Genomic DNA, 12,172 nt, shown 5'->3' with positions numbered 1-12,172 from the left:
GGCATCTCATGGGGCCCCCTACTGACCCCGGGCCCTCGGGCAGTGCCCGAGTTTCCAAATGGTCAGTCCACACCTGGTTTCAATTCTTCTAAGAAGGCTGTCCACAATGTTTAGGAGTGTGTCTATGGGAATTTTGACCATTCTTCCAGAAGCGCATTTGTGAGGTCAGGCACTGATGTCAGACAAGAAGGCCTGGCTCGCAGTCTCCATTCTAATTCATCCCAAAGGTGCTCTGTTGGGTTGAGGTGCAGGCCAGTCAAGTTCCTCTACCCCAAACTCACTCATCCATATCTTTATGGACCTTGCTTTGTGCACTGGTACGCAGTCATGTTGGAACAGGAAGGGGCCATCCCCAAACTGTTCCCATAAAGTTGCGACCATGAATTGTCCAAAATGTCTTGGTATGCTAACTCCTTAAGAGTTCCCTTCACTGGAACTAAGGAGCCAAGCCCAACCCTTGAAAATCAGCCCCACACCATAATCCCCCCTCTACCAAAATTTACACAATGCAGTCAGGCAGGCAAGTACCGTTCTCCTGGCAACTGCCAAATCCAGACATGTTCATTGCCAGACAGAGAAGCGTGATTCATCACTCCAGAGAACACGTCTTCACTGCTCTAGCGTCCAGTGGTGGCGTACTTTACACCACTGCATCCGATGCTTTGCATTGCACTTTGTGATGTAAGGCTTGGATGCAGCTGCTCGTCCATGGAAACCCATTCCTTGAAGCTCTCTACGCACTGTTGTGCTAATCTAAAGGCCACATGAAGTTTGAAGGTCTTTAACTTCTGACTCTGCAGACAGTTGGTGACTTCTGCACACTGTGCGCTTCAGCACGCGCTGACCCTGTTCTGTCATCTTACGTGGCCTACCACTTCGTGGCTGAGTTCCTGTTGTTCCCAGTTGCTTCCACTTTGTTATAATATCACCAACAGTTGACTGTGGAATATTTAGTAGCAAGGAAATTTCATGCGTGGACTTTTTGCCAAGGTAGTACTCACGTTCAAGGCTGTCTTTAATATTGATTGGACCCTGGGTAAACATTTTCTTTCTCCCCCCCCCCCATGTAATTTTGCTCTCCACCTGCTCTGAGACATACATTAAATAGCAGCTAGATTCAAAATCAGCTTCTTTAGGAGATCAGGCAGCAATTGCAATTGGTTTCCAGAGGTTACAGCATATTATTACAGCACACTGACTGGTTGGTAGAGATTACAGCACACATTATGGCTCACTGATTGGTTGCTAGAGGTTACTACACATAATTTCCACTAACTGATTGGTTGCTAGAGGGTACTGTACATTATTACTGCTCACTGATTGGCTGCTAGAGCTTACTGCACATCATAACTGCTCACCCATTGGTTGCTAGAGGTTACAGCACATCATTACAACTTACTGATTGGTTGCTGAAGGTTACAGCATATCATCTCCTCACTGCCTGTACACCATGGACTGGGAAGGTGAGGGGACCCACTAATAGACAACTCCTAAGGATTCTAGGACTCCTGGAATCAGTGGCAGTGCTGGGTGGAGGGTGTGGTCAGTGGTAGTGCTGAGAGTTTAATGGGATCAGTGGTAGTGGTAGGGAGGATGAGATCAGTGGCAGTGGTGGGACAGAAGGGATGAGTGACAGTGCTGGTGGGAGGATGAGATGAGTGGCAGTGCTGGTGAGGGGATGAGATCAGTGGCAGTACTTGGGAGGATGGGATCAGTGGCAGTGCTTGGGGTGGACGGGGTCAGTGGCAGTGCAAGGAAGGGGATGGGTGGTAACATTTCTACATCGATCACCAATGTAAGCGGGAATCTACACTGACCACCAGTGTAAGGGCAATTCTGCATTTACCACCAATATAAGAAATTTACACTGACCACCAATGTAATGGGGGACTTTACACCAACAACCAATACATGTCTACATTGGCCACCAATGTAAGGAGAAATTTACACTGACCACCAATTTAAGGAAGGCTTCTACATGGACCACCAATATAAAAGAGGATATGACACTGACCACAAATGCAAGTTAGAGTTTTTAACCAACTACCAATATAAAGAGGAGTTTCTACAGTGGCCACCAATGTAATGGGGATTTACACTTACCACAAATGTAAAAGGACCATTCACAGTGACAACCAAAGTGAGGATTTACATTGACTAACAATGTAAGGGGGACATTCACACTGACCACTAGTGTCATTGAAAGGATTCTACACCAAGCGCCAATGTAATGAGAAGATATACACTGACCACTGATGTAATTGGGCCATTTAGCCTATGTTCACATTTGTGCATGTCGGGAATGTATGCAAAATCACTTTCCTGACATCACCCGACACCTGCTAACCTCTGCACCCCAAACCTCCCCTATCCTCTTCACTCTAACACCCCCCCCCCACACACACCTTAACTCCACATGCCTCCTCTGCTCATCTTTGCACCTTCCTTCCTTCCTCATCTCTGTACATCTCCTCCTTGCTCACCTGTGCACCCGAAACTGTAATTCCTTTTCTGCCTACCTCTATATACATACACACACTTTGCTTACCTTTTGTAGAACAGGCTGATGTGACCACAGTTGCAGGTAGGACTTTCAAGCATGCCCGGTTTACCTCCTCAGTGGGCAACAGAGGTGATGGTGGCTGGAACCTCAGAGGGGGCATAACATACACATGAATGCCACTGATATTTACATATTAATGCTGCAACCTTCCTCTTTTTACATATGAATGCCAGTGATTTACATGTGAATGCTGACACCTTCTGCATGTGAGTCATGACAATAGGGCAGAACTGGGCAGCATAAGTAACAGCATTTACACTTAGATATCGGGACACAGTATGGGATGAAGACTTCAAGGGACAAGGGAATGTGAACTGGGACAGTTGTCAAGTATGGAGCAGCTGCTTTAGGCCCCACAACTATGACTGGGCCCAGGGCAGCTGCTCCTTTTGCCCCTCTTTAAAGACGGCCCTGACCACGCTTGAATTCACTGAGCTCCTGAGGGTGACCCATTCTTTCACAAATGTTTGTAGAAGCAGTCTGTATACCTAGGTGCTTGGTTTTATACACCTGTGGCCATGGAGGTGATTGGAACATCTGAATCCAATTATTTGGAGGGGTGTCCCAATACTTTTGGCAATACAGTGTATCATGGAATCTAACTTGCTAGCAAAGTAGAAAATAGGGTATGGTTGTGAGATAAACCCACTTTCATAATAGTGTCGTTGTCAGAATATAATGTCCCGATGGGGGGATTCCTCCAGCCATCTTATTTGTGTGGGTCAAGGAATTTGCTAGTGTTTATCTGTTTAGCCCGCAGGATGTATGGGTTTGCTTTGAGTTGTAAAAACCCACATACTTGTGAACTAGCAAGCTATTTAAAAACCATTGGAGGTATTCTATTAACCATCCTATATAACTATTAGGTGTTTGCAAATTGACAGATTAGAATACTAAAATGAAAAACTGAATAGTATATTTCATATACGGATTGAATGCAGAATAACAGTTTTTTGTGGCTGAATATATGCCTATTTAAACCATAGTTACTTTGGAGACACATTTTTTTTCTATCTACAAATATACATGGCATAATTGTTTTTATTATTTACCATTAAACAAATATACAGTTTAAATTAGGGTATGCGAGATCCAGTATTTCAATTTCTGGAATCTTGTGAAGCAGATAGTTGACATTCCCTTTCTTCTGATGAAGACCCTCTGTTTCTGGTGTGTTGGCTGACATCTCTATGTTAAAGCGAAGTTCCACCCAAAAGGGGAAGTTCTGCTTTAAAGACTGGTCCCCCCGCTCCTCATTAAGGATTGGCACCTTTGGGGAGAGGGTACTCGAAATTGACAGGTACCCACTTCCATTTCTGCTGTGATCACATAGGCAATCGGAAGCAGAAGTCCTCCTACCTTCACTCCCCGTAGTTTTCTGGAACACGTGACAGGTCCCAGAAGACTACAGGGCCATTCAGGAAGCACAGCGCTACTTGTGCATGCGCAGTGGGAACCAGGCTGTGAAGACCTGTGAAGTGTGGGTGCCCGCACTGAAGAGGAGCCTGGAACACAGGATGGCTAGTGAAACAGGCTGCGGGCAGGACACCGCGGGATTATGGGACAGGTGAATGGCTGCTTTTTATAAGTCAGACTTTTTTACAGTGTGAGTGGAACTCTGCTTTAAGGAAAATGGAATGAAGACCATCTAGCATTCACATAGCAACATGAATACCCCACTTTACTGTTTACATGAGACTTCTTCAGGTGATTTATCATAAGAAGTCACGTGTGTGGTGAAGAAACTCGTAGGGGCAGGACCTTTGGATGACATCACAATGTTCATCGAAACAGTAAAGTGCGTTATTCATATAGCTGTGAGATGTTATTGCACAAGATTGCCGGATTTACAATACATGCTGTGTATATTTGGTGTGATCTAGCACCTGGAACAAATGAGTGCATATTGATCAATTTTAAAGAGTTTATTAAATGTTTTGAGAATACAGTACTATGCAGTGGCGGTACAGTCACTGAATGTAATTGGATCTGGCACAAAGTAGTGGCACATATTTAAGAAATTGGACTTAGTTTAATTAATTTATAACAAAGGACTTTTATGTTTTTTTGATCTAGTAGCATTTATAGTTGTGTTCAAAATAATAGCAGTCAGACATCACTAACCTGATCAATCACTGTTTTTGGTAGAAATTATATTTCTACATGGCAATAAATTTACTAGCAGGTGTAGTAGAGTAATAGAAATCCAACAGACCCAACAGTCATGACATGCATGCTGCTGATTCTGTGTAATTGAATCACTAATTGAAAGGGGCATGTTCAAAATAATAGCAGTGTGGAGTTCTATTAGTGAGGTCATTCATTCTTTGAAAAACAAGTGGCAATTATTGCCCTTATTTAAGGAAGGAAGGCAGCAAATGTTGTACATGCTGGTTACATTGCATTTCTCTCTAAAATTCTGAGGAAAATGGGTCGTTCCAGACATTGTTCAGAAGAACAGCGTACCTTGATTAAAAAGTTGATTGGAGAGGGAAATACATATAAAGAAGTGCAGAAAATGATAGGCTGCTCAGCTAAAATGATCGCAAATGCTTTAAAATGGCAACCAAAACCTGAAAGATGTGGTAGAAAGCGAAAAACTACCATTTGAATGGATAGAAAAACAGCCAAAATGGCAAGGACTCGGCCAACAATCAGCTCCAGGAAGATCAAAGAAGGTCTAAAGTTACCTGTGAGTACTGTTACAATTAGAAGACGCCTATGTGAAGCCAAACTATCTGCAAGAAGCCCCCGCAAAGTCCCACTGTTGAAAAAAAGACATGTGCTGAAGAGGTTACAATTTGCCAAAGAGCACATTGACTGGCCTAAAGAGAAATGGCGCAACATTTTGTGGACTGATGAAAGTAAGATTGTTCTTTTTGGGTCTAGTGGCCGGAGACAGTTTGTCAGACGACCCCCAAACACTGAATTCAAGCCACAGTACACTGTGAAGACAGTGAAGCATGGTTGCGCAAGCATCATGATATGGGGATGTTTCTCATACTACGGTGTTGGGCCTATTTATCGCATACCAGGGATCATGGATCAGTTTGAATACATCAGAATACTTGAAGAGGTCATGTTGCTTTGTGCTGAAGAGGAAATGCCCTTGAAATGGGTGTTCCAACAAGACAACGACCCCAAACACACCAGTAAACGTGCAACATCTTGGTTCCAGACCAACAAGATTGACGTTATAGAGTGGCTAGCCCAATCCCTGGATCTTAATCCAATAGAAAACTTGTGGGGTGACATCAAAAATGCAGTTTCTGAGGCAAAACCAAGAAATAGAGAAGAACTGTGGAATGTAGTCCAATCATCCTGGGCTAGAATACCTGTTCACAGGTGCCAGAAGTTGGTTGACTCCATATAACACAGATGTACAGCAGTTCTCAGAAACAGTGGTTATGCAACTAAATATTAATTAAGTGATTCAAAGGAAAGCAAAATCTTCAAACATTTTTCAGTTTATATAGTGAATGTTTGAGTTTGTAAAGAAGAATACAAACACTGCTATTTTTTTGAACAGTCTTATATTCACTTTTCTTCAATTTTTTTTAGAGGAACAACACAAATTTGATATATTTTTCTTCATGTTTTGATTTGGAATAGAATGTGTAGTGCTCCCAATGTATTTGTGTGTATGGAACTAAAAGCTATTAGAAGGATTTTGAGCTTTATTCGCTTTTTTCAACACACTGCTATTATTTTGAACACAACTGTATGAATGTCTATACACTATTTTATGTGATATGGGATTAAGTTATTTCCGTTAATCAGTGCTGCACATTTTTGGTTACATTATTTGGTTTTGCTATAAGATATGACAGTGGCAATAGGTGCGTAGCTGCTGAGAAAGGGTGACACTTAATTTATGGTAATAATTATACATTTTTTTCTCACTGTTAGTTTAGTAAAGAATTATTTTGGAATGGCAAAGGCAATGTGAATTGATTACTATAATATTCATATTAATTTTGGTTTAGTTTAGTAAAGAGTTATTTTGGAGTGGCACAGGCACCGTGAATTTGCAATCTGTCGATCGTTTTCAATTTTTGCAGCCTTTTTTTCCTTTTTTGCATATTCTGTTATATTCTTTGTAAGGTTTAAATGATGATAGCATTCCTTCATTTTTATATTTAATAAAAGCTCTTTTCTTATTATTTATAGCTTTTCTAACTTTGGCCATAGGTGTGATTTTTAGCCTTTGATTTTTAACTTGTTGCCCATGGGAATATATTTTGCAGTGTGTTCACATACAGTCTTTTTGAATAACTCCCATTTCTGTGTTGTGTTCATCGATGCCTATATTCCCTGTCAGTCTAAGTCTTGGAGAGCAGCTCTCAGCCTTGGAAAATTAAAGTTGAGCAGTTTCACTTTTCTGTTCTTTTATGTGGACATTCGTAATAAGCTCTGCACAGTTTGAGATTACCAGGTCCAGCAGAGCATCATTCTTAGTTGAGGCCTCTATGAACTGTACCATAAAATTGTCATGTAGTAGGTTTATACATTTTTGCCTTTTAACTGTTCCTGCAGTGCCATTACTCCAGTCAATTTCCAGGTAGTTAAAATCCCCCATTATTATCACTGTCCCAGTCCTTACAGCCCTTTCGATCTATGCAAGGAGCTGAGTCTCCACCTCCTCATTAACACTAGGAGGCCTACGTCACTCAACACATGCGCACTGGCGTAGATTGCTGTACCTGGCTGCTTTGAGCATTCGGGATGTGATTGCTATGTGATCACATGATCTCAGTGTTAACAAAACTGTTATGAATGGCTTTCATTCATAACAGTTGTGCTTAGTATTGTAGTGTTGTGATTGGCCCACAGCTATAACATGGTACAGTGGGCCAATCACTGCACCCTGTACCATTAAATCATAATACTAAGTAAGTACAGCTGTTATGAATGAAACTGATTCATGACAGTTCAAAGCATTGCTGTTACAATGATCATTACTGTAACAGCTATCAAAGTGTAAAAAAAAAACAAAAAAAACCTGATCATCCCCCTCCCCAGAGTAGGACAGTGTCACTGTGGAGACACTGAACTACTCTGATGACAGAATGTAAAAAAAAATTTAAAAATAGAAAACAATAGTAAGAAAATGTTTTAAAAAATTGAATAAAAAATTATTCTTGTAGACTTCACCTCAGCAACATCTCCAAAGATACGCCCGTTCATAACCTCGGAAACTATGAAGCAACTTATTCACTCCCTTGTTATCTCTTGCCTTGACTATTGTAACTCCCTCCTCATTGGCCTACCTCATTGCAAGTTATCCCCTCTTCAGTCTTTCATGAATGCTGCTGCCAGACTCATCCACCTTACTAACCACTCTGTATCTGCCACCCCTCTCTGCCAATCCCTCCACTGGCTTCCCATTGCCCAACGGATAAAATTCAAAACATTAACAATAACATATAAAGCCAAACTCTGCCCCTAATTACATCACCAATCTTGTCTCCAAATATCACCCAGACAGTCCTTTCTGCTCCTCGCACAACCTCCTGCTCTCTAGCTCCCTTGTCTCCTCCTCCCATGCTCATCTCCAGGACTTCTCCAGAACTTCCCCATCCACTGGAACTCTCTACCCCAATTTATCAAACTATCGCCTACCCTGCTCACTTTTAGGCTATCTCTGAAAACCTATCTCTTCAGGGAAGTCTATCCTGCCCTCAGCTAATAATGGAATCTTCTACTCCTCCTACCAGTCCGTCCCCCACAGTTACTACCTTTTGTACCACTAGCCTCTCCCTCTTAGATTGTAAGCTCCAAGGAGCAGGTCCCTCCTAACCCTCTTGTATTGAACTGTATTGTCGCTATAATGTCTCCTGTTATAATGTAAAGCGCTGCGCAAACTGTTGGCGCTATATAAATCCTGAATAATAATCATAATAATAAAAAAATATTATTATTATTTATTTATTAACATACTGTCACTAGTCAGTATCCCTGATTACTGCAACACCAAGCATATGTGGACACTGTACTGCACTGGTAACAATATGTAAAAAAAAAAAATTGTGACAAAAATTATTAAATATCTTAATTTTCCAAAATAATTTACAAAAAAATTACAGCTTCAAAAAAACTCACCATGCCTCTGAATACCTCAGACTATCTACTTTCAAAAAGGGGTCATTTGGGGTTATTTGCACTGTCCTGACATTTTAAGGGCCTCAAGAAATTAGATAGGCCATCAGCACATCTGGATTGATAATTTTTCAAATATAATGTATAAATCATCATTTGTAGACCCTTTAACTGTCACACAAACCAATTAATATACACTTATTGGAATGTAGCAGAATACATTTTAGCCTAAATTTATGAAGACATTTGGTTTTATTGGATATGTTTGACAATAGAAAATAGAAAATATAGGTTTTTTTCCTCTACTTTTTTGGTCTTTTTTCATTTATATAATAAAAATTGAAAAAAAAAACAGTGGTGATCAAATACCACCAGGGGCAGACTGACAACTCATGGGGCCCCCGGGCAATAGGGGATCATGGGGCCCCTGTGTCCTTGGCCAACCTCAAAAAAGCCTATGAAAAAGGTACCAGGGGCATCTCATGGGGCCCCCTACTGACCCCGGGCCCTCGGGCAGTGCCCGAGTTTCCAAATGGTCAGTCCGCCCCTGAATACCACCCAAAGAAAGCTCCATTTGTGTGAAAATGAATTATATAAATTTGGGCACAGCGTTACATGCCTGAGCAATTGGCAGTTAACCACTTGCCTACCAGGCACTTATACCCCCTTCCTTACCAGGCCAATTTTCAGCTTTCAGCGCTGCCGCACTTTGATTGACAATTGCGCCGTCATGCAACATTGTACCCATATGAAATTTTGATCATTTTTTTCTCACAAATAGAGCTTTCTTTTGGTGGTATTTAATCGCCACTGGGCGCTTTACTTTTTGCGCTATAAATTAAAAAAGTGCAAAAAATTTGAAAAAAAAAAAAAAGTTTATTTGTTTCTTTTATAAAATTTTTCAAACAGGTATTTTTTCTTCTTCACTGATTTGCGTTGATGAGGCGGCACTGATGGGCACTGATAGGCGGCACTGATGGGCACTGATAGGCAGCACTAAAGGGCACTGATAGGCAGTACTAATGAGGTGGCACGGATAGGCGGCACTGATAGACAGCACTAATTAGGGGTCACGGATAGGCGGCACTGATATGCAGCACTGATAGGCGGCACTGATAGGTGACACTGATTATGGGTACTGATAGACGGCACTGACTGGCATCACTTCTGGGCACTGACTGGCGGCACTGACTGGCACAACCCCTGGGCACTGACTGGTGGCACTGACTGGCAGCACTGCTGGGCTGCACTGGTGGGCGGCACTGGTGGGCACCACTGGTGGGTGGGCACAGGTAGGTGGCACTGGTGGGCACAGGTGGGTGGCACTGGTGGGCACAGGTGGGTGGGCACAGGTGGGTGGCACTGCTGGCACATGTAGGTGGCACTTCTGGGCACATGTAGGTGGCACTGCAGAGTGGCACAGGTGGGGGCACTGCTGGGCACAGGTGGGGGCACTGCTGGGCACAGGTGGGGGCACTGCTGGGCATGGGTGGGCGGGGCTAGTGGGCGCACTGCTGGGAGGAACTTGCGGGGGTCACTGCTGGGCACCGATCATCAGGGCACTGATCATCAGTGCCCTGATGATCGGTGCCGATCCCCGCTCTGACAACTGCCGGTTCTCGGCAGTACTTTCCTCACGATCTGACAGCGTGAGGAAAGTGCAGCCGAGAACCGGCACTTGCATTTTCCTGTGATCAGCTTGTCATTGGACACTGCTGATCACGTGGTAAAAGGCCGGTGGGATCGGCCTTTCACCACATCTCGTGATCAGCTGTGTCCGTAGGACACAGCGATCACGGAGATCGCCGGGTGCGCGCCCCCTGGGGCGCGCAGGAGAGCGCGTTCTGGGAGGACGTCATATGACGTCCACCCAGAACTAGCCGGCCGCGGTGCAGCCGTCATTCGGCTATGCGCGGTCGGCAAGTGGTTAAAGTAGCACAAAAAAATGGCCTGGTTATATAGGTGTAACATGAATCATGGTCAGAAAGATGGGCTTAAATTTAAAAGGAGAACATCAATAAAATAGACAGGTCACAGGGAATATTTAAAAACCAGGAACTGACAACAAAAATGTGCACAGGAACATTTAATAGCCAGGACTATTTAACTAGTGCCCAGTGGTCAGGGATATGCAACATACAACATGGCATATAATATTTCTAATACACTATTAATAAAAATGCAGTGCACATGCTTGTGAAAATAACAATAAAAAGCTTATTAATCACATATGCCTTAAACGCATTTATAAAAGAAAACAACTGTGAGGTAAGTGCAATATAAAGTCCTTTTCAAATAAGTCCCACAAGAAAACACACATTGGATACAAATATTTATTTGACAAATTCCCTCATGAATACACCCTTTTCAAAAGAGTCCCACAAGAAAAAACCGCATGTTGAATCCAAATATTTATGTGACAAAATACCTTGTGGTGGCATAAATTAATCTGTCACAACAATGCTGTTCATCACACTATTTATATGGGTGTGTTGCACATTAAATATTGGTTTACTGAATAGCAGCAGTGCAATTGTCAATAACATTTTTTTGTTACCAGGTGGAAATTGTTAATTCTGTTTGGGGTGGCGTTTTAAGTTTTTTTTTACAGTTTCATATAGCATGTGATATGTAGTTGTCAGAAGTATGCAATGTACAACATACTATATAGAGTGTAATGGTCTGGATTATGTATCATTCAGCATAGCATATAGGGTGCAATGGTCAGGAGTATGTCACAGTAAAGCTAACAAAGTATAGCAGTCAAAAAGGAGTATGTAACATACAACTTAGCATTATATGGGCATTATAGGGTCAGGAGAATGCAATGTACAACATAGGATAATTAGTGCAGTGCTCAGTGATGTGTAATGTACAGCATTGTTTATATGGCACAGTGGTCAGGACTATCTAACATACAATATTGGTTACTTGGTGCAGTGGTCAGGAGAAAGTAACATGCAACAGAGTATATAAAGTGGTATGATCATGGGTATGTAATATTTAGCACATTGTATATCATGCAGTGGTCATGAGTATATAACATACCGCACAGCACATAGTGTTAGCTGCTCAAGACTATGTAATGTACAGCACAGTGCATAAAGTGCAGTGGTTAGGAGTATGCAGCATACAACATAGCATACAGTGGTTAGTGGCATAAAGACTCTTACCTCTTATATTAGTGTCAGTAGGTTAAAGACCACTCCAAATGTAAGTGTATGTGGGATGAAGACCCTTTGCTGACACTGTTAAATTGGTGTCAGCAGGTTACTTACCTGAGAAATGAGAAGATACACTCTATGACATCTGCACCAAAAGGCAGGCAGGCTCTGATGGGAAATACATCCACATGACATTGACTGCATCAGGCTGGGTGCCACTCACCAAGGACACCCTGTCAGAGGCCTGGGCATATGCTCTGTATATCTAGGTCTAGTGACACCCCTGCAATTCCAGGCCAAACATCAAGGGTAGTAAATGTCAAATAATCTGGTACAGATGGTTATG

The sequence above is a fragment of the Staurois parvus genome, unplaced genomic scaffold, assembly GCF_062004578.1.
Source record: "Staurois parvus isolate SC_StPar_1 unplaced genomic scaffold, SC_StPar_1.0 ptg000129l, whole genome shotgun sequence".
NCBI classification, from domain to species: domain Eukaryota; kingdom Metazoa; phylum Chordata; class Amphibia; order Anura; family Ranidae; genus Staurois; species Staurois parvus.
This window is presented reverse-complemented; position numbering follows the sequence as displayed.